The sequence below is a fragment of the Equus przewalskii genome, chromosome 4 (genome assembly GCF_037783145.1).
Source record: "Equus przewalskii isolate Varuska chromosome 4, EquPr2, whole genome shotgun sequence".
In the NCBI taxonomy this organism is placed as follows: Eukaryota; Metazoa; Chordata; class Mammalia; order Perissodactyla; family Equidae; genus Equus; species Equus przewalskii.
Window position 1 is genome coordinate 73,343,322 of NC_091834.1, and position 23,303 is coordinate 73,366,624.

General features: G+C 36.3%; 1 protein-coding gene across 4 annotated transcripts in view; it reads right to left on the reverse strand.

Annotated features, from left to right (window-relative positions):
* The window catches only part of TFEC (transcription factor EC), a 178,932-nt gene that overhangs the window by 58,296 nt on the left and 97,333 nt on the right, over positions 1-23,303 (reverse strand). Inside the window, exon 1 of one of the 4 annotated variants that reach the window (XM_008521805.2) lies at positions 14,986-15,173. The exons of 2 other annotated variants lie outside the window; for them this stretch is intronic. The gene's annotated coding sequence lies outside the window, so the exon portion shown is untranslated. Of the gene's footprint in view, positions 1-14,985; positions 15,174-23,303 lie in introns of those variants that run through there. One more of the 4 variants, XM_070616349.1, reaches the window with a different exon arrangement.

Consider the following 23,303-nt stretch of genomic DNA (forward strand, 5'->3'; position numbering starts at 1 on the left):
CCCAATACAATCTCAAGGGAGGGTCCTTATAAGAGGGAGACAGGAGGGTAAGAATCAGACAAAAGGCACAGTGATTATGGAAGCAAATGTCACAGGGATGAGCATTGAGCCAATGAAGGTGGGCAGCCTCTAGAAACCGGAAAAGGCAAGAAAACCAATTCTCCCCTAGACCTCTAGAAAAGCACTAAACCCTGCTGACACTTTGATTTTAACCCTGGGAAAATGATTTTGGACTTCTGTCCTCTAGAACTGTATAAATGTACATTTTTTTAAACCACTAAGTTTGTGCTAATTTTGTTACAGCAGCAATAGGAAACTAACATATAGTTCTTTTTTTAATTCTGAATTTTATTTTCTCATTCTTGTAGCATTAAGAATTTGCTGATGGCTTCTAAGAAACACCCTGCCTGGAAATGCTGGTACTATGGTATTTCCCAATCATAGCTGAAGTCACTTGAGGGAAATCCTAACGAAGGTCAGTTCCCTAAATCTAATGCCTTTAATTAACCTCTTGATGTTATTACAATGCTCCAGTAGTAGAAGTTATAAAGGCAAAATGTTTTTTCTCATTTCCTTCCTCTTTTCCTCTCTTCTTTCCCTCCTTCCTTCCTCCTTTCCTTCCTTCCTTCCTTCCTTCCTTCCTCAGTATGATCTGAACAAATTATTGGTGGGACAAATGAAAATAGAAAACTAGGCAGAAGTCGGCTCATAAAGAGGAATAAATACCACCCTAAGCTTTGTGCTTATAGCCCTGATGTGCCATATAAGGCTTTTAGCAGGATAGTAACATGATCAATTAGTATTCAGAAATATCCCTCAGACTATAGTATAGAGACTGAATTATTGAAAGACCAGACTGGGCACAAGGAGAACAATTAGGAGTTTTCAGTAATATTCTAGGAGAGAAGAATAGAGGGCCTACCCTAAGGCAATAGTATTTACTATTGGAAAATTAGGTCAAATATCACCCATAATATAGAGGAATTAAAAAATGTGTATAGGACTTCTGATTGATTCATACATGTAGTGAAGGGGAAGGAAGATTCATACATGATGCTTCAGTCTGAAATACAAAGTAGTGGAGAAGACAGCATTTATCAAAATAGGGAATAAGGGGGAGGCAAATGTTTTGACAGAAAGATAATAACTTCATTATTAGACTTAATAAAATCAGAGTGTCTGTGCAACATCCAAGAAGGAGGCCTAGGAAATAGCTAGATGTGTGGATTTAGAGACACAGATTTGGTGGCCAGCTTGGAAGAAGTCATTGAATCAGAGTTTTGGCTAAAATCACAGGATGAGGAATTAGAATTAAAAAGACAGAATGCCAATAAAGAACTCTCAGGAACATCAACATTTAACAGGCAGGAAAGACTAAAGGAATCTCCAAAATATATATAGAAAATTAGGACTGAGTGATACCACAAAGCCAAAGTAGAATAGAATTTCAAGAAAAAAAGTGGTTAACAAAGTTAAATGTCACAGGGATGAGGGAAGAGAAGGAACAGGAGATATTGCTGGCAGACTGGAAAATAATTGGGTCATTGGTGACCCTCAGGAGACTCTTCTCAGGGACTTAGAATGGAAGTCAGCCTGCAGGTACTGGAGGAACATTGAAATCATAAATGAGGACACCTCAAGCCTCCGCACTAGGCACTTTCTTCTCTGTCTACATACTCTCCCTGAGGAGGATTTCATAAGTTCTCATGGTTTTAAAATTCACCTACATGGTAATGACTCCTAAATTTGCATTTCTTTTCCAGACCTCTCTGTGAGGATGGAAGCTGGAATGCAGTGACTTGAGAAGTGAATTGTAGGTGTCGCAGGACTCTGCACTGGGCGCTTGCGCCTCTTTCTCATCTACGTAGATATCATCTATTCCCACAGTTAGAAGTACCATTTACATACCAATAAAACATTAATCCCAAATTTTCTCTTGTTCTAGGAGGCCCAACTGTGTATATATTAGATAGACAGATGATAGATACACAAATATCTCAAAATTTAAAATTTACATGCACGAGAACTCATGATTATCCTCTCCAAAACCTGTTTCTTCATTTTCCTGACGCCTAATATATAACCCACCCTGTCCATTCTAGCTCTAAATGTGTCTCCGATAGATCCATCTTCATCTCCACTACAAGAGCTCTAGTCCAAGCCACCATCACCCCTTACTGTGAATCCTTTGTCACTAATCTCCCAGCTCCCTCCATTGCTCTCTTCAATCATTCTTCATATGGCCCTCAAAATAAACTTTCAAAATCACAAAATGGATTATCTTCTCTCCTATTTATAATCTTTCACTCACTTCCCATTTCATCTAGAATAAAATCCAGTTTCCTTATCATGACCTACAAGTTGGATAAGTGGTCCCCACTTGCCTATCCAACTTCCTCTCATACCACTCTCCCCCATGCTCACTGAGGTCTAACCACACTGGACACCTTTTTTTTCAGCTGATGCAATGAGTCAAGCATTATCCCCTTATAGAGCCTGCAGACATGCTTCTCTCCCTGCCTGGAATGCTTTTTCTTGGGTTCTTTAAAGGGCTGACTTCTCACCTTTCAGGACTTGGTTATAATGTCTCCTGAACACTGTATTTAAATAGGTCCTTCCCTAATATTTTCCGCTTCCGAACCCTTCATAGTGTTGGCATTTTCTAACTAGTTATTCATATGTCATTATTTATCACCTATCTTATTGATTATATCCTAAGCTGCTTTAGGACAAAGAATTTGTCTCTTTCATTTATATTAGACACCTAGTGCTGTGCACAGTGCCTGGTATACGGTAGGTTATCAATAAAGATTTTTGAAACAAATAAATGAATGAATGAGGAAAAAATCAAAAGCAATAATAACTACCACATATTGAGTGCTTACTATATGGCAAGAACTATTCCAAGCAGTTTACATATATTAATCTTTTAATCTTCCCCAATAAAGGAACTATTACTATCCCAATCTCAGTGATGAAAACACTGAGGCAAAGAGAAGTTAAGTAATGTGCCAAAGGACACATAGCTAATAGAGCCAAGATTTGGATCTGGGAAGTCTGGTTCCAGAGTTTACACTCTTAACCTGCTTTGAAATTTCAGAATGCTTGACCATAAACAGAAAGACAAATCTTGGGAGACATTAGTTATAGATGGCTCTAGGGTTAATACATGGGAGTGTGTGTGATGTGGGTGTGTTTATAAGCAGAGAGACTTGACCTTTACTTGCAGAAAGTAACACGTAATTAAGGATAGGCAGTAGATACAAGCAAGAAAGGATGACTGACTAAGTAGGTGACTGAAAAAACAGGTGTTGAGTGGGACCTAAAGGAAGGGACCTAGCTTTGGCAGAGACATTCTCTTTCAATGAAACAGAAGAAAAAAGAAAGAATGTGCTTTGATAAAGATATTTTTAGATTTCTGGGGAGCAAGTTGAAAATTTCTTCTTTTTTATTAGATTTCCTCAGTAAAATTATAGGCAAATTCATCTGATGAATGTGGGATGGAGGTAATAAGGTATAAAGTTGGATGTGAGAAGTAAAGTGCACAAAATCTATCAAATGGAATGGAAGAGAATGAGTTAGAAGGAAGCCAGCTGGATGGAGGGCCTAGCTGAGATTGAAGGCCACTAATTTATAAAAGCCCCAATCTGTGTATTATCCTGTGACTTCCTTGACACCTGCCTGGAGGCTGAGCTGAGAGGCTGCACTGGTCAAGGATGATAACTTATAACACAAGAACAATGGGGCAAGAATGGCTTTAATTATAAGAACTAACTGAAATGAGTGAGATAAAGGTTGGATGTGGAAGGGAGCAAAGGCCAAAAGGTGAGAAAATGGAGTAGCCAATGGATTAGAAGACTCAATCAGACCAAAGAGAAAGTATAAAAAGTGAGAGAGCCAGAGAACAGGAGAGCTGAGAGCTGTGGTCCCAGTCCAGGACATTGGATCACCCTCTGAAAGCTCCTGAACCTGGGAAACAACCTACTCCCACCGGCGTTTACATTTTCCTCTTTCTTTTCAATTGCTCACTGATTCTTTGCTTAAGGAAATCACTCAAAATTCCTATAAGTATACATGCTTGTTAACATGATCCCTTGTTCAGTGGTGGCAAAAATTCTACCATAAGAGATTTATTAATAAAGTATACTTGTCTGTCAACCATGCTGCCTCTTCCCAATGGGAAATTACTCCAAAAATTGCACTGTCAAACATGCTTTTAATCCTCTTCCTTACTGTTTGTAGAATATTTTACAATGGCAAAATGGTGGCCATTTTCTTAACTTTAAATATGTTTTCATGAGACTTAACCAATATTTTGCAGAAATAATTTGGCTTCTAAACATTTTTACCAATTAATAACTTTCAGCATCAGTGTCACAGTTTATATGAGTCTTCTCTGCCATTGAAACTGAATTTTTAAATATGCAGCCACAAGATTATAGGGCAAGCAGACAACTGGCATGGAATCAAAAGACAATATTGAATAGAATGAATAAGACATAGTATAATGTATTTTATACAGTATTTTACTATTTATAGAGCACTTTTTTATCCATTGAGCCCTTTCATAATCTCTTATTTGATCCCTCATGATTATGATCCCTCATTTGACATATTTTATTGATAAGCTAACTAAGGCTCAAAGACATTAAGCAAGTTATTAAAGTAGCACCAGAGTTAAAAATCAATCCAGGCCAGCCCTGGTGGCCTAATGATTAATTTTGTTGCTCTCTTCTCCAGCGACCAGGGTTCAGTTCCCAGGCACAGGCCTACACCACTCATCTATCAGTGGCTGTGCTGTGGTGGCAACCCACATACAAAAAGAGGAAGACTGGCAACAGATATTAGCTCAGGGTGAATCTTCCTAGAAAAAAAAAAAATCAATCCAAGTCTGCTTATCTCTATCCTGGTGCTCTCTTCCAAGTTAGCAATTATGTTAATAATCATAATGATAATAATGGCATACGCTGCTGATAAGTATAGCAAGTTTGCTTTGGGTCAGGCACAGAGCTGGGAGCACTACCCACCTGGTCTGATGTAATCCTCACAGCAAGCTGCTGAGGTGGGCAGCCTTGTTCTCTGTGCACTACACACGAGAAAGTGGAGATCAAGGGTAGTTTAAGGAGCTCTGAAGCCATCAAGAGTTCAGATCCTCAGTGGTCTCACTACTGAGTCTTTGTTCCTCATCAAAGGTGGTTATTAAAATGAAGCTGTTTGCCTTTCAATTTAACAAATACTTTAAACGATAAGACCTAGTGCTGAGGAGGGAACGAGGGAACAGGCACCCACATGAGCTGCTGCCAGGGAGGTAAGTTTGTACATTTGCAAAGCTTAAGGAAATAATCCCAAACGTGTAAAAGATTTGAAGCATCAAGACGATCATTGAAACATTATCAATAATAATTCTGTAATGTAGAGAACACATAAAATTCAATATATACCCCAATGGACACTCTACAGCATTCTTCAAACTGTGAGACTTAATTTACTCCTTCCTCTTACTCGGTGAAAGAGCTTTACCGCTAAAAACACTTAATCATAAAATGACTAAAAAGCAGAAACCTTGAAAGCAAAACTAAAGTAAGCTCCTTTCCCTCTATTAATCACAAAATTTTAGCAAATAGAATCATACATCAAGTGACTCTAACGCGAGAGAAACTGTGACTATTAAGGAAGCTATTTTAAGAAAAGTGTCATTATTTTGGTCATTACTGACACTCTGTCCCTAATTTTTATCTAATCTTACAATTGAATTTATTTAATAAAAAGTACATGAGATAGCATCTAAATCCTGTATATTAATAAAACACTTCCAGAGGAAAAGTCAGAATTTTAGAGCAGGACATGAATGTCTTTCAAACAATAACAGGATATTTCAAATTCTCAGTGTAAATCCATTAGGATACTTAACCGATGTAAACTAGACCTTAAAAAAATGTGCTTACAGCAGACAATAACCTCATTATATTCTCCCCATATAATCCAGCACGAAATTGTGAGAATAAATCATTCTTCCCAACTTTATGGTGTTGTTTTTGTCTTGGGCAAACATGGCAGTTATTTCAAAGTAAATTTCCTAAAGGAACATAAGCATAGACTTATAAAGGGGCTGCTTTTAAAAAGTAGCTCAAATAATAATGTCAACCCAGATTTTCTTGCCTTTCATCAACAGTTTTGTTGGGTTTTTCGTTTGGGTTTTTTTCCTCTCTCTCATAAATTCTTCTTCTTAGAAGGACTACTGTTAGTGGCAAGGTCAACTTCGCTTTACCTCAAGTCACTAATGACTGCATGAGTAACCTGATATTTAAGAAGCCATTTGCTGTCATACATCTATCATCAACCCTTCAGAAGGGTAAGAGAATGTGATACCTTATTAGGACTTGGCCAAGTTAGGGTAGAGTTTCAATCTTATTGAACTCTATATATGCACAGCGAAAAAAACTGTAATTGTTTTGTAGCCTATAAATATATTCTCAGCCCTAGCAAACGACAAGACATCTCACTCTAGGAAGTCAAATGCTGCAATGTGTCACTTTCAAACTTCTCTCACTGGTCCCAGGAAAATAAGTACAGATTTCAAATAAAGTTATTTAAAGTAGATTCTGGTATACAGACACCCACGTCCTCCAAAGTTAAATTTTCCGGTTAGACTGTCTCGAGTCAATCTGACCACTTCGAGCTGACAGGCAAGCCAGTCAAATAAGCAGTCACAGTGGGCCAAAAATCTGTCAAAATACTTTGCTTAACTGGTGATTACTTTTTGACTGACTTGAGCAGTCAAGTTAATCAAAACAGTCAAACCAGGTTTCCCATGTATACACAGTCTTAGCTCTTCCTGTGTTAGTAGATGTGCCCTGTTTATATATGTGAAAGGAGTTTTATTAAGTTACATTGTTTAAGAGAAACAAGTCAAAAAAGTTGTGAGCAACTAGTTTGACAGTTAAGGCTCTCTTAAGAGTTCCTCAGCTTCAGCACCGGGGAGAAAAGGCTCACTGGGCCTGTCTGTGACCTACAGAAGGGAGGCAGGGGGGAGGGGCAGACAAGAGAAAAGCACAATGGGAGCAGGAAGGATCCTTATGCCCAGCTCATGACATTTTTGGTCAGAGGACTGAGACAAGTGTTCTGACAAGAGAATGGACTAGTCATACTTTTGGAGATTAAATGAAAACACCTACAAAGACCCCAGCATAGGGCTTGGTGACATAGATGTCACTGTTGACCATGCTTTTCTATTCTTAGCGTGAATGGCCATTTTTGTCAGATGAAAGATAACCTTTAAGAATCCCCTAAATTAATTTAAAAATTGGGGTGGGGGGGATTTCTCTCAGCTTATACAAATGACAACCTTGAATTGCAGCCTAATGTTTCAAAAGCATTGTTAGAGCAGCAGTTAGGATTGAAGGGTCTGGAATCCGCCCACCAGGCTTTAAACCTGGGCTCCTCACTGACAAGCCGTGTGCCTGTGGGCCAGATATTTCACCCCTGGTATGTAAATACCCTTATCTATACAATGGGTGCAATACTACTATTCAGTTTGCAGATTTGTTCTGATTGCTAGATGATGTAATGAGTGTGAAGCACTTTCAATAGGGCAGAGTAAGGAGGCCTTGCTGTACACAGGCATCCAGTCAGAAGAAGATGCTCCAGTTCCAGTTCTCCATAACTGTGAGAGCATCTTGTTCAGACAAAGGAGTTTTATAAAGTACTAGACTTCTTTTATACCAGCGTCTTATGTTTGTTTTAACTCATGCCCCAATTCATAGTTTTATCATTTAATATCTTTATAATTTCTAATAACAATGCTAAAAAGCATGTGGCTAAAGTTTCTAGGTCACCATTCTGTGCAGGCATTGAGCCAGGAGCTTTCCCCTCACTTTCTGGTTTAATAACCATGAGACCATGATGTCAGGTTTACACATGAAGAAATTGAGTTTCAATCAATTACATGACCTGCCTGGATCAAACAGCTGGTTATGATGGAGCTGGTTTTGAAACCTAACCATCTTGCTTTAAAACCTATGCTCATTCTAATACACCACCTTTCTAAGAGCCTATAATGTAATAAATATCTAATTAATAATAAGTTATATTTTGGGTTCTTCCAGCAAAGAAGAGTAGTTGATATTGTGGGTTTGGGAGTTCCTAAAGAGAATCATTTGTTTATTGGGCCTCTGAAGGGATTACAAGTAAATCAGAGGAACCAGAATGATTGAACACTGACCTGTCATATCCAGAAGACCAGGTTCTTCCCACATTCTACATTGCCACTTTAGATTCCAAAAAATAAAACAAAATGTCTGGAAGATAAAGCACACATATTCTGAAGGATTTAGAGCTGGAAAGGATTTCAAAGTCTGGTTAATTAAGCAAATACGAGATAGAATGTCTCGTTAATTGAAGCTGGCTGAAATATCAATTAATAGCCTGTAAACTAAGCAGTTCTGGTGACATCAAAATGTTGTTTCATGCTGTTTTCTTGGGTGATTTTTCTGTCACTGATAGAGGTAGTAACCTCAGACAATAATGTACAAAAAGCCTCTCAAGGAGCATGAATGAATGATACCTCTGGGAAGAGCCCAGGCTTCCAGCTAAAACTCAACATGGGAGGGTGTAATCCAACATACAGGATTAACGTCTCAGGAGGCTTGCCCGAGGTCAGTTGTCTCTCTGTGATGCCTTATCCTCTAGATGGAAATAAAAACAGTGAACTCTCTTAAATGTGCCCTACGGTCTGATTAAAGATTGAAAAGGTCTCTAAAAATCCACAGCACTCCCAGGGAAAAATGCTAAATATCATTATCATTATTACACCAAATGCCATAATTTGGTCTCCTCAGATTCCCTTTTTATGTAGATTCCATCAAACTCTGACTTTTGACTTTTTGCCTCTCTGACCAAGTCTCCAATGACAAAGCAAAGGGAAATGTTGAGGCAATTAGTGGGAAATGGAAGCAATTAATTCTCTTTTTTAGTGAAGACCTAGCCTCTGTGAACCAGTTTAACCAAAAATAATCAATGACCTTTCTCTGACCAAACTGAGGCAAATCTACTTGATATTTGTCACTGGTTATCCATCTACTGCTTCAACATTAATGAGTCTCTTCACTTTGCCCCTTTCTTTTATGAAATTGAGCCATCTATTCTGGTCCCTTGTTACCTCTGCAACTGCCATTGTTGCAAATCTAATACAGTCAAAGACCTCATTATCCGTGGGTAAGCCTAGGAACCATTTTTAGCTTAACTGTGGTTTCTGATTTCCCAACCCTTCTCCCTTGAACTGTTTCCCCTTCTCTGCTATGAAGATGGGATCTTGTTCAAAATGAATGAAATAGAACAACAAAGATAAAGTTTAAATTTAAACTTTAAAAAGATTATACAATTTACCTAGGTCTAAGCACCATACCGACCTAGGTCAAGCCCCTGCCCCATCACTTACTCACTGGTCACCTTGGGAAAGCTGCTAATCCTTCAAAAACAGCACTTTTCTCTTTTGAACAATGGAGATAGCAGCACTTGCCTCAAGGGCATTATCAGGCTCAACCAAGTTGATACATGTAAAGCCCAATCAATGTTAGCTGTTATCAACTGTTGAAGAGAAGAGAAGATTTCATGCAATATTGCTGATTTTGGTACTCACTAAAACTCTTTAAGGTGATGGCTACTCACGCAGGGGTAGTTGACATTCACTATCTCTCTTTTCTCCCCCAGTAGAAGACTTCGTATTTTAGCTTACGCATTTATTCTATAAATTCTTTCCTTCTTCTAGCATATTCTGGAATATCTTTGCTTGCTCTTTTGTTATTATTGTTGTTTGTTTTGTCTTTAGACAAATACTTCTTGAGCAACTGGTCAAAAGTCTTGTCATCCATTTCACTGAGTGAGTTCAGTGGGGCTGAATCTAGTGAATTTAGATACTACTTAGTACCACCAGTGTTTCACGTTGAAACAAATAGAAATGATAATGAATTGGCAATATATTTTTAGAAAGCATGGAAAAATAGAGGTGATCTATGAATAAAAGGCAAACTAAAGGTTACCTCTCAAATTATGCTAAGAGTTGCTTCATTCTCAACTTCATTTTGCTCTGAGAGCTCTGTCCTAAGGGAGAGTCCTCTAAGGCTGTTTTCATAGGAGAGGACATATGAGATAGTAGCCCATGGTTATGTTTCATGCTCTGAAAATCTGTCAGAGATGTGAGATCAAGGATCCCACAGGGAGAAGCAGAGATGTCCTTCCTTTGGGCTGTGACCTGGATTTCCGATCTTAGAGCTCCTGTATCCAATCTAAGTTTGATATCCCAGGAGTAAATTCAGAACTTCTCTTCAGGCACAGGAGACCTAAACTTTAACACCACCAGACTCCTTGTCCTTCACACTCAGTCCCAGTCCCAGCCTTTTACTCTCCACACTGAATATTAATTCAACTTAAAATATTCCGCAAACGCACGCACGCACATACACACACACAGACTTATTCAAAGTCATATGGCAAGTTAGTAGCAAGCTAAAATGCTGAACTTCTGACTTCCTATTTCACAGTCTTGTTCTATCAGCATTAAACCAAGCAACCACAAAGAAATCACTGAATCACTTGCAAATATTTGCTTGGCCCACTGGTTTGGGAGCTAATCCATGTTCACTTTAAGCGGTTATTTCTACAGTGGAAAATGATGCAGTCCACTACCTTTGATTTTCTTATGAACTAGGTCCTATCATATTTTTAGCAAAGCACTTGCCTTCTGTTCTTGCCAGAGGTGCAAACACTTTGTAAAGTGTTACCCAGAGACACATACTCATTCTTGCTCTTAAAGCAGCTACAGGCTGACACTATAAACAAAATCTAAAACTGATGACTCTAGTCTTTCATCCCTCCAATATATGTTCCAAATGGCCAGAGATAGCCTGCTAAAACACAGTCAGATCAAGCTACTCCTCTTGTTAAAATCCTACAACCTTAAAAGCACAGCTCTTATGGTCTGCCACCACCTTAACTCTCCAGCCCTACTTTCCATCATTCTCCACCATGATCCCAAGCTCTAATCAAAGACCCCTGAATGTGCCGTGCTTTTCACAGCTCTGCACATGCTAGTCTTTTAGTCTGATGCCTTTCTCCTACCCTTTGCCTGCCTAGAGAATAGCTAATTATTTTTCAAGATATGCTTTCATCATCATCTCTTTGAACTCTTCCAAAACCGCTAGACTCATAGAGAATTCATGTATACTTTTACTATAACACTTGTCAGTGCAATTAATTGTTGAAATGCCTCAACTGCTCATTGGCAGGTAAGATATCTTATCTTAGCATCCTCAAAACCTAGTATCCTCGAAAACTCGCACCTGGCACACGCCTCTACTTTTATACTTCAGCTTAATTAAACTTACATAGCTATTATTAAGTTACTGATCAAGGCAAAATCACACCTTGTCTACTTTCTCCAGGAAATAGTGTCATCAGTCATCTCAATGGGCAAACTCACCCATTGGTTTGTTCCTACTTTAAGGGTGGGTATGCTCAGTTTTCCAAACACTATATCCCCACATGTCTACAATAAGTGCTCAAAATGTTAATAAGAAAAAATGATAGTTTGCAATAAAAACAATAGATGTTTTAAAATTTGATAGCAGAGAGAAAGTAAAGAAGGTTGAATACGCTTACAGGGAAAATCTTTAATGGTGGGTATAATTCTGATGGAAGGAGGAAATCATCCATCGTGTGAAAAGTATCTTTCGTTTGTGAAGGACAATCATAAGCTTAGAAGAGGAAAAGTGATTGACTAAATGGAGAGAAAGAAACATTTGAGAGTATGACTAAAGGATCAGACGCCTGTTAGGGTAAGATTAATTAACGAGAAGCCTAAAAGTTTACCAGAACTTAAAGTCTGGTGGTAGAAACCAAGAAGTCTGATGCTGCAGAGAAAACTGCTGTTGCAGACCTCAGATGGTTCAGTAGGTTCAAATCCATTTGAATTTACACAGGATCAAAAGGAGCAGAGTGTGAAGATCTTAGCTGCTGAGAAATTCCCTGCAGACCATGGCTGAGACCATTACCTGTCTATAGACAGATTTCCAATGTGGTAGTACTGGTCTTTTTTGGGGAGTGGGAGAGGAAGCTTAATAGAATGAGTTTTGACAAAGGAAGGGAAAAAGGATACAGTGAAATATCTGATTGAACACATGGAAAATCCTGACTCAAATTCTTATTTGGTTGGAAATACATCTAAGGAAGCTGAGTGTCTTTCAGAAGTTCATTTGTCCGTGTGCTTATGAACTTCTGTACTGGAAACAAGTTCACAAAATAAGAAATAAAGAAAAAAAACAACAACAACAAAGGGAGGGATAGAAGGATTCTCTGGCCCAGTGGAAGAAACTAGAAGGTGAATCACAATCTGTTCCAGTTCACAGGCTGAGAAGTATTTCAGGGAAAGCAAGAGATGATTTGAAAACACCCTCCCATGGTAACTGTTAGGAATGAGCATAAGGGGTATAGAGTCCTTATTAAAACTCAATCTCTACTTCCTAGACTCATTTCCTTCAATTGCTTTTTTTAGTTCTCCTTTTGAAGTCTCACCTATTCTTTCAAACCTGAAGAGATAAAAGAAAAACAGCAACCTAATGGATCATTAGGCTCAACCTCCCCTGTATCTTGAGAGCAATGACAAAATCAGGACAAGGGCTTTGGCTCCTTGACCAATCTATTCTTAAAACTAGTCACCTGAGGAAATTCTACAACCTATCTCACTTTTCAATAATACAGATTCCCCTAGTTTTCCTAACGTTTAACATAAATTACCTGTAATGCATTCTCATACCATTCTTCCTCTTTGTTCATGATGAAGTGGCCAACACTTTCCATGCTCCAATAAATACAGTTTAACGGAATCACAAAATTCTCTCTCAACTCAGTTCTCATAGGCAAAGTAATGTCTGCCAAGTTTTGTATATCTCCAAACACCTGTACCCACCCCCAGACTGCTTAACTGGTTGGTAATTCACAACTCTATAAAATAAGAAATATTTTTGTACATTAGTTTCTTGCCACTCATTTTTTCTAAAAGACTACTGTTAAGCTCTCCCCTGATAAGTTATGTTTTTGAGGACACGTGATTTTTACTGCTTTCCTCGTACATCTTCTGTGCTATGCCTCACAGACTTCTTCCTGATCTTAGAAACAAAACCTGTAAAACTCAAGTAGGAAATACATTTTGCACTATACATTTGTTTTCTTTTGCCAAATAGTATAAGATTTGTGATCTATTTGTAAAATCACCTCTATGGATCTGCTATCACTCCAGTGCTTAATCCAATATTTTTTACTATGAGTTAATTAAACTTATCTCCATGAAGAATCTGGCACGTCTAGCTGATTTCAGATCATTTTATTTGTACGCTGATTTATAAAAAATTGAATAATTGCATTTCCACATGTATGTTTATTATTTTATCAAGTCCATCATTATTCCCTTTCTATCATATTTTATTGGTTTATTTGAAACCAGTGTGTAAGAATATTTAATTTCTTTCAGTTTCGCCTTTATTTCTCCTTTCTGACTATTCAAATCACTGTTTTCAAAAATGTTTTCCACTGTGTTAATTACCACAATTCCTGAAAATTTCATTTATGCCAAAAATGTACATCGTATTTAAATGCTTCATAATTATTTTGGCTATCTGGACCTTATAACAAACGTTTGTGCCACAGTCATTAAAATTAAGCTTACATTTAAGAAACGTTTTTTAGCTTGTTTCATTTTTGACATCAGCTCCAAGTTTCGGTTCAGCAAAACGTACTTGTACTATCCCAGTGCTTTGTAATGAAATAAAAACTAAAAAGTAGTAACAATCAAAACCAAAGAAATAGATAACATGAAAATTATATATATATTCCATTTGCTTTATAGCTAAAAAAGATTTTTTCTCAAAATGGGGATCGCAAAGCTTGGCCTATTTAAGGTGGCTTCCACCAAAAAAGTAAAAGAGTTAGTATTAATTCCAAAGCTACTTGAAAGTGTCAAGCTATGCACAGATTCATCTAAAACACAAGTGAAGCAGAATTGTCTGAACAATCTTGACAATGAACTGCACGTTCTGTTTCACTTTGCTTTGTTGACACAGTCTCTGAACAGGGAAGAACTGTGAAGATTATTTTAAAGTCTCCATGTTAAACGAAGTTTCTAGTAAATAAATGACCAATCAGCTATCCAAAATGAATCAAAGATTACCTCAGGTTTATTTTTTCTCAAAATGTCTATTCCCAATGAAACAGTTTAAGACAATATTGAAAATATTGGATTATAATTCATATAAACAAATATATATAAAATATACGTGTAAATGTGTGTGTGTATACAGACGTATAATCTTCAAGTCCCTACTACAATTCTACTAATTATTACAATTGAAAACTATCACTATAAAAAGTTATTGCTTTGGGATATTTGGCATCTCCTACACAAACTTTTCAGATCCAAATCTTCATTTAAAAAAACAGGATAATTTTTAACCCTGGAAAAATAACATATGCCATCCGCTAAAGTACTATCTAGTGTTATTTCTGCTATGAACAGTATTCATATTTTCTTACCTTTAAAAGCCAATAAAATATATATTGCTAAAATGTAAACAGTAATTAACATTTACTCATAAAATAACATATAAGATGCAATAAAATGTTAAATCCTGTTCCAATTTAGTAAATATCCAAGAATATTAAACTGGAAAAAGAAATTGCTTTGGTTATCACGAACTAAAACAGTGATTTCTACATCTTGATTAAAATAAGACATTAATAGAGTTTCAGATATATTTTACCCAAATAACAGCAAATCACAGCCCGACTACTCTAATATCCTGATACGTAGTGATCATGCAAGATGAAGCCATAATTATAAGCATTCTGCACATATCAAAGTAAAATAGGTATTGATTAGACTTGTCTTCATAGTTTGTTTAGAGTACAGAAAATTAACCTGCCACTTTAGTTACCTACCAGCAATGATTGGATTCTATCAGGGTTATCACCTCTACAAACAGCACCAAATTATAATCCCTCTTCCCATCACATAAGCGCCATGCCAAAAGAGACAACCAAAGTAAACGATCTGGTCATGAAAAATGAATAGTTTACGGTGGTTGGAATACACATAGTTGAGGAAAGAGAAAAGAGAAGTGGCTCATTAGGGCATTTCCTGAACCTCGGTTGGAATTTCAGTTAAGGAAGAAGAAATGACACAGCAGTTTCAATTAGGGGGACTTCCTTTCTTTTTCTGAAGTATGCTACCAATTTGAGAAACAGTACTCCAACAAAACTACTCCACAGTAAGGTGGTCACGGTAAAAACTCTTGTTGATCCCGTTATTGCCCTGTAATTAACGTTTCTTTCCAGAATATACACAAGCAGTATATGGTTGTTGTCAAAATGGACTAGGATCCCACATTTATTGCAACATTTAACATTTCTTCATCAAACTGGCCGGCACCAGTTTTCGGTTTTTAAGAATTGCAGTTTTGTTTAGAGTACCAACAGCCTTCGAGTTTTTGCTGAAGGCCATCAAATTTCCCATAATTCATATAATAACATTTTCTTTATACATGGTTTGGCCCTCAAAGTGACCCTAGGATGATTTTCATCTTGTCCAAGGATATTTTATCTTCCCATGTAGATGGTAGATATATAATTCAGCTTGTAAGATTTCTAATTTTTATTACTATTATTTTTCATACACTAAGGTGATCTGTATTTTTAAGGGACATGAACACTGGTTATTTACTCACTGCCTTTACAAATGAAACTTCTCATTTTATGTATCATTTATCTGCATGAGGTTAAAAATTTAAAGATACAGCTTTGTTCCCACACTATAATTTGTGCTGTGACAATTTGCATTCATTCTATCACAGTTACACCACATGCTTATTTTACCTATATTTTGAAAAAAATATACGAAGAATTCATGTTAATTCTTGAAGGTTCATGCAAAGGTTACATTCAAATTTCCCTTGCCTTTGTGTTTTAAAAAATCATGCAATTAAATTGACATTTATGTTTGTCAAGGAGTGGAGGTTGTATGAAAATATCTCAGCACTTTATGTCTTGCTTGAAGAACCGCAAAACTATTAAGTAAAAAAAAGTTCTCTCATCATCGATAGCAAATTTTTGAGTCATCTTACATTTTCTGATGATGCTATCATACGTCTAAATTTCCTAAGGTGATGGGAGAAAGCAAATATTTAATTTAGAGTAAAATTTATTGATTTAGATTAACATTAGAAATAAAGACACAAGATTAATAAAAAACATTGTTAAGAAAGGGAAATATTTGGGATTTTAACTTATATTAGCAACTTATATTAGAAACTACTTTAACTTACATTAGAGTTAAAAATACACTTACGCGATTCGGAAGGTAACTTTTGAAGCTGTATTACTACATGGGCGTACATTTTGGTTTTGAGCAATTGGAGATGCACGCATGGATGCACGCACCTGAAGGAACAGGTGCCCATTGTTAACAGTGCTGATCTGCTGATGGTGGTCCAATGGAGTAGCTATGATTTTAAAAGCTTTTCTTTACCTATAGTTTCTATGTTTTATCTAGTAAACATGCACGTTATTTGTATTCAAATATAGTTTTAATTTTAAAAGTAGTTCATACATCAAAACATTTAGGGATGGTATACTGCTTGTGTGATATTCTGATATAATAAATGAATATTTGGTCTTCATCCCTAGTTCCTGGTTCCTTATGGGGTGAGAGGAGCCTCTTTTGTTATTCATGATAAGCCCCTTTCAACCATACGTGAGTGCATGTTAATGAAGTGACTTAATGAGCCGCTAGATAGCTTCAGGATGGGCAACTGGTTGCAGAGGAACCAACTACGTGATTAGACGGTTATGTTTCTAAAGCAGATTTGATGATTTTATTCTCCTTACTTATAACCATCAGAAACTTCTTACTGCCTAAACTTTGATTCCGAATTCTCTAGAATAGCTCATAAAAGTCTTCACAACCAAATCTGAGTCTGGATTTCAAGCTTCATCATAAACATCCTCCCTTCTTTCTGCTTAGAATGTGCTGCTGCAAGACTCTCCTTTTCTCAAAGTCTAGATGATATCTGACCTCCTCTCTATAAGCTTTCCTTGAAGAACAAGAATTAAATGCATTTGTGGGTGTGTGAGCAGATGGAACTTTAGATATATTTCTAGCATAGGTGTTAATGTCAACATATTTTAATCCCAAATAAATTCGTAAATCCAATATAATATCCATCAAAATTCTAGTTACATTCTGTTGGGTAAAAAGAATTTTTATTATTATTTACTATTATTTATTATTTACTAGGAAGAATAAATGAAAAACATAGCCAAATATTTTGAAAATAAAAAATAGAAAGAACTTGAACCATGAGATGTTGAACATATTATAAAACTACGCTAAAATAAGAGAGTTTACTGCCGGTATAAAGTAGACAGAAAGCTCAAACCTTTTGCACTTTTAGAAATTTAGTATATATTGAAAGCTGTATTTCACATTAGGAGGAAATAGATATATTCTTCAATAAGTAAGGGCAAATGACTAACAATTTGTTGAGAGAGAGAGAGGAAACAAGAAGTAAAGAGAGACTCATATCTCTACTATACCAAAAATTCAATTTCAAAATCTTAAAGATTTAAATATAAAAATTTTTAAACATCATTCATAAAAACATGAGTGACTATTTTGTAGTCCGCAGAGTGGAGAAAAATCTAACACATTTGATCACATAAATATTGAAACCTCTCTAAGAAAAGAAGTATTTTTTTTTTAATTTGGCAAAACAAAAACTGGGAAAATGCTCTTTTGCATAGCTTTAAAACATATAATATGTAAATAATTGTTACACTGTATTATAAATGTTTGATTATTTGTTTATCCCCTTACCTGAAAATGTGCTTCTTGCTGGATTGGACCATAACATTTTCTTCTTTTATTAATAATTCTGTCTTAATTTTATGGCACTGAAAATTATATAAGATACCTAGCTCAGATTTATCCCAGGAAGGGAGCAAAGAATCTGGGATAGCTATACCCTCCCAAATCTATCAGTCACTGGTTTCAGGCCGCCTCCAGGGGAACATTTATTCCCAGGCACATCCTGCCCAAGTTGCACATGAGCAAAGTGGATTCTGTCATGCTGAGGGCAGCCCTCTGACAAAACTTCCATTCAGGCTGTTGGAAGACAAGCTGTCATTCACTGAAATGGTAAGGGGTATATGGAAATATAGACAGAACACCAACAGCATCTGCTCCAAGTACTTAGAATTGGTCCTGTCACACAGTAGACACTGTATGTTAAATACTAAGCCTTAATATTCTTTACATTAGCCTCCCCATCAAAATGCCATATTTATTGATTCATTCATTCACTAATAAGCTTCTATGGAAAGTCCTAGGATACAAAGACAAACAGCCATAGTCTTTGCCTTCAAGGAGATTAAAATCAGATAGATTTCGGAAGATAAATTACCCATGGTTTAGATTAGTTGAAAACAGACAAACAGTAATTTAATGGGGTAATATAGGAAACAGCAAACAAAAAATGATGTCAGGAATAAAAGGATCCTTTTTCTTACATCTGACTTTTTGGAGGAAATAGGCTAATGACATAAGAAATGCCATGAAAGTAGAGATTGTTTGATTTCCAAAGCCAAATGCATTTTGAGGCACTAAGATAACAATCAATAGTAAATAATACCAAAGTTAGATAATGTTTAAGTTTAAAATATTAACAGATCATACAGAGAAAAACTGTTGCTTGCCAAATAGAAGCTAACGCACTTTTGGAAATGGACTCAGAAAGCAGCTCTACAAGTAAATAAAAAGCAGACAAGAAGATAGCATACTAGGCCTTCCAAAAAAGGAAAACAGTACATTCCTTGTTACTTCAGATTGCTTTCACTGAAGTCTCAAAGATAGAAGGTTATTGGTAAAAAATCCTTTTAATGATAATTGATTTTATACATAGACACCAAGGATGATGAGGTTCTTTACACCCATAAGAACGCCTTTTTTCTTACCAATAAGTAGCCCAGATAAAGACAATCATTAACTTATGAAAAATTTACAATCTGATAAACACTGAAAAAACCTAACTTCTCTTTTAAAAAGCTAAACCAAAGGAAAAAACATCTCTCCTAAGAAATTTGGAAAGGATGTCCAGAATCAATATTACCATAGAAAATAAGCAAACAAAATCAGGTGTGAGTATATAGAACTGGAATTTATATGTCACTCATGAATAGGAATTATACTTTTAGAGAGATTAATATTATGATTAAGTCACTTAGCAAATAATTGCCATTGATTATTCAAAAGTCTGACTTCATTACCTGTTTGGGGAAGTGCAGAAGTTAGAAAGTGAATGTTCCCTGTTTTTATGTGATAACTCCAGATCTTGAATAGCACTTTAACATGAACACTAAATGTCAAATCTGATCTTGAATTCCGATACAATTTAGGAACTACAGACCATCTAACATATAGGAGTTCATCCCACTAAAAAGCTAATACTGAAACTGATTTGGATTTCTACTATTTCATCAGCACACTAGCAAGTATATTTGTAAACTTTTAAAATCTTTTAAAACTACACTTAAATTTATTCTATCAAAGTTATTATGTCCTTAACAAGAAGTGCAACAGGCACGAGGGCCGAGGACACATGTAAAATGTGTGTATCACCATCCAATTGCAATAGTAGTACTTTTTTACTTCTAAAATGCTCTTTCTCTACCTCTGTGATCTTCAGAAACGTCAACTCATCGCTTCACCAGTGTCAGCAGAAGTGCACGGACTTATCATTGCTCCATGAGAAATGGGTAAATTCAGTCAAGAGAATCAAATGACTTTCCCAAGTTTTTCTGTCCCCAACTCAATTTTGAAGAACAAGGAGTCTCTAGAAACCTTTAAGGCATTAATATAATTTAATTTTTCTATGATGCCACGGGCTTTAAGATTTCTCTAGAGCTTATGTTTAATCTTGGCATGCACTAGAGTATTAAACAAAGAACCAGCCCTTCTGAAAATTATGAAGTAGGCAAAATTTGTCTTTAACACGCAATCTCTATGTCCTTTTCCCTTTTGCCAGACAGGTGCCATGATCCCTTATCATCTCCCCACTTTACCACTATCTAAAACTATTTTTAGAAAACTCTAATTAATTCATTACATACTTTATTCACTAAGGTATAAATGACTGATAAGACTTAAAATATTCTCCCTCCCAAAAGCATTTGCATTTGGGAGATAATGAATCCTTAAGGTAAAGAAGGGAAGATATATTTAAAATTGGAAAGGGATGATTATATATAAATTTCCAGAAATCAAAATATTCCATGGAGGCTGCCATATAATCTGAGCACTGCTATACTTAAGCTAGACAATGTATTATCCATAAAATAAATAAAAGTATAAAGTTTCTTCCTTTGTAACGTTAGGATGTTCCAAATGAGATGGCATCTCCCCAGATTGACACTGCAGCTCCCTAGAGATTAGAAAAATGGCAAGTCTTCCACAGTCTGCCAAAACTGTACAGTTGCTCTCTGTCAGACAGGGGAGGATAGGATATGCTATCATAACAAACAACTCCAAAACACACAGAGTTTTAAAAACAAAATGTTATTTCCTGCTCTGCATGTCCAGTGCGGGTTGGTGGGGAGCTCTGTTCCACATAGTTACTCCAGAGCCCAGGATAATGGAGACTCCACCTCCAGACATGCTTTCAACACCACTGAGACAGGGAAACAGGATGTGGAGAACCACATACAAATTTTTAAAGCTTCTGAAGGAAGTGACACTCTTCATTTCTGTTCATCATTCACTGGCCAAAGCTGTCAACGGCCATGACTAGTTCAAAGGAAATTAACCTGCAACCCTCCATGTGTTGAGAAGAGAGAACTAGGATATTCGTTATGAGGATAAACGACTATACACTCTCCTAATAGCCTTTAACATATCAACTTTTCCCAAGGAATCACTCTTTAGTAAAATTAGTTCTTCTATAATGTCACCTAAGAAACAAATTCAGTCCATCCAGTAGTAAGCTATGAGTTTTATTCTGAAGCATTTCACAATGAATACAAATAAGAAGAGAGTAGGTGCAGGAACAGCAGAGGGAGTGGAGAGACAGACAATTGAAGATGATAATTTTGATTATCATGGTTTGGGGACATAACTAAAATAAAAGAAAAACTCTATGTACGAATGTATTATGTTTATCAGTATTATGATTTTTATCCTTAAGACCTATGACGCAAACATCTTCCAGAATCTATCTGCAAGGGGAAAATTCTCATCTTTCAGAGGAGCATAAAAATATAAGAGAGAGATTTCACAAATTCAGATTTTGCTACAAGCAACCGAAGTTTTCCTGAGGAAATTATAATAATTACAACAATACAGTTATTTTTAAAAGAAGAAAATCTAGAAAGGGCAATAAGATCAGAGATATGGAAAAAATAAAATGTAGAAACATTTTTCTGTATTTCTACCTTTGAGGGGTTTTTTAATTCCTTTAGATGTTTAAAAAAAATGTCCATGCATGTGAAAGAATCATCAATGCACACTTCTTGTTTTATTTTATAATTTTTGGTTGGCATTTTTTCTATGATAAAACTGCACTCTGACAACATAAAATAAAAAGAAAGAAATAAAAGAGGGAAGAGAAGGGAGTAAGATTCGCTTGTTCCTCAAGTAAGATAGGATATAATACGCAATGATCTAGCAAATTCCAGATGCAGCCCAGACAAAGAGAGTAGAGTAAAGTGAGGTATAAATGTTCTCTTAGGAATAACTCATATTCTTGGTAACAAGAAATATCAGTGGTATCTAAATTCACCTTGGTCAATAGGTGCTTCATGGCGAGGGAATAAAACAAAGGAAAATGAGGCTCATAGGACTTTAGTAAAAGCATCAACAAATCCCAAGAAAATGATTGCATTGGCAGGAATAGTCTTTTTTTAATTGGTAGTATCTTAGGAGGTAGCCAACATGATTTGTTCTTATATCCTAATTTAATAAATATATATATATATATATATATGGAGAGAGAGAAGGATTAATATTTTCTATTAACAAGATTTTTAATCTCATTTGGGTTCAGAAGAGAGAAGCCAAAATAAATATCCAAATCAGCATTTGAAATATTCTTTCCCTTAAATTTTTACAGGGACATACAAAATAGAAATTAATTATAAATAGGAAGATGATATTTTAATATTATTTTTGTTTTACAATTGCATTTTAAGTACTCTGTTTTTATTTATTTTCTCTCCCCAAATTAAGAATCTATTATAATGCTGAAATTGCACCCTGTTGAGATGACCAGCTTTGAGTATCCAGGTCAATGATGTTGAACGGAGAAAGCACAAACATGCAGTTGCACATTCACAAAATCTGGCCACTAACAGTATGGCCAATGAAAACCATCCTGCACTTTCCAAACCACCTTCCCAAGCCCACCTTTGCCATTTGGGACTCATCTGATACAGTTTACCCCAGATTTGCCACACTCCACGGGTGGCCTTTGCATTTGTGAGAATTGGGATTCTTATGCCAAATGGTAAAGAATTAACATTGGATTATTCACTTTATTTTGACAGGGTTCAAATGACAACGTAAATTAGATATATTGCCATGGCTTAGGAAATTTAAAATGGAATATGTTCTTATTAGGTAGCAGTTTCTATCAAGGGAATGTTAATACTTAATTTCCCAGGATACTTAGTTCATGTTACTTGAGTATCTATCTCGTATCATGACACTGAAATGAGAAGAATCTACTAAATTTGCCAGTTGAAATCCTTCCCAAAAGTTGGGGCCTGCCCGATGGCACAGTGGTTAAGTTTTCACATTCCACTTCTTGGTGGCCCGGGGTTCCCCGGTTCAGATCCTGGGTGCAGACATGGCACCGCTTGGCAAGCCATGCTGTGGTATGCATCCCACGTATAAAGTAGAGGAAGATGGGCACAGATGTTAGCTCAGGGCCAGGCTTCCTCAGCAAAAAGAGGAGGACTGGCAGTAGACGTTAGCTCAGGGCTAATCTTCCTCACACACTCAAAAAAAGTAAATAACTCGGAGTGTCTAGACTAGCATGTAAACATGCTAATTACACTGGGTGTGAGCTACATGAGTTGCCTTACCTTTCGGTAAAACATTTGTATGTACTATACTTCCCGTATGATACTGTTTCCTTTTGTTTTGCTATCAACTAATGAGGAAAAAGGAGGAAGACATAAAAAGAAAGAAAAGAAATGAAAATATATCCAAT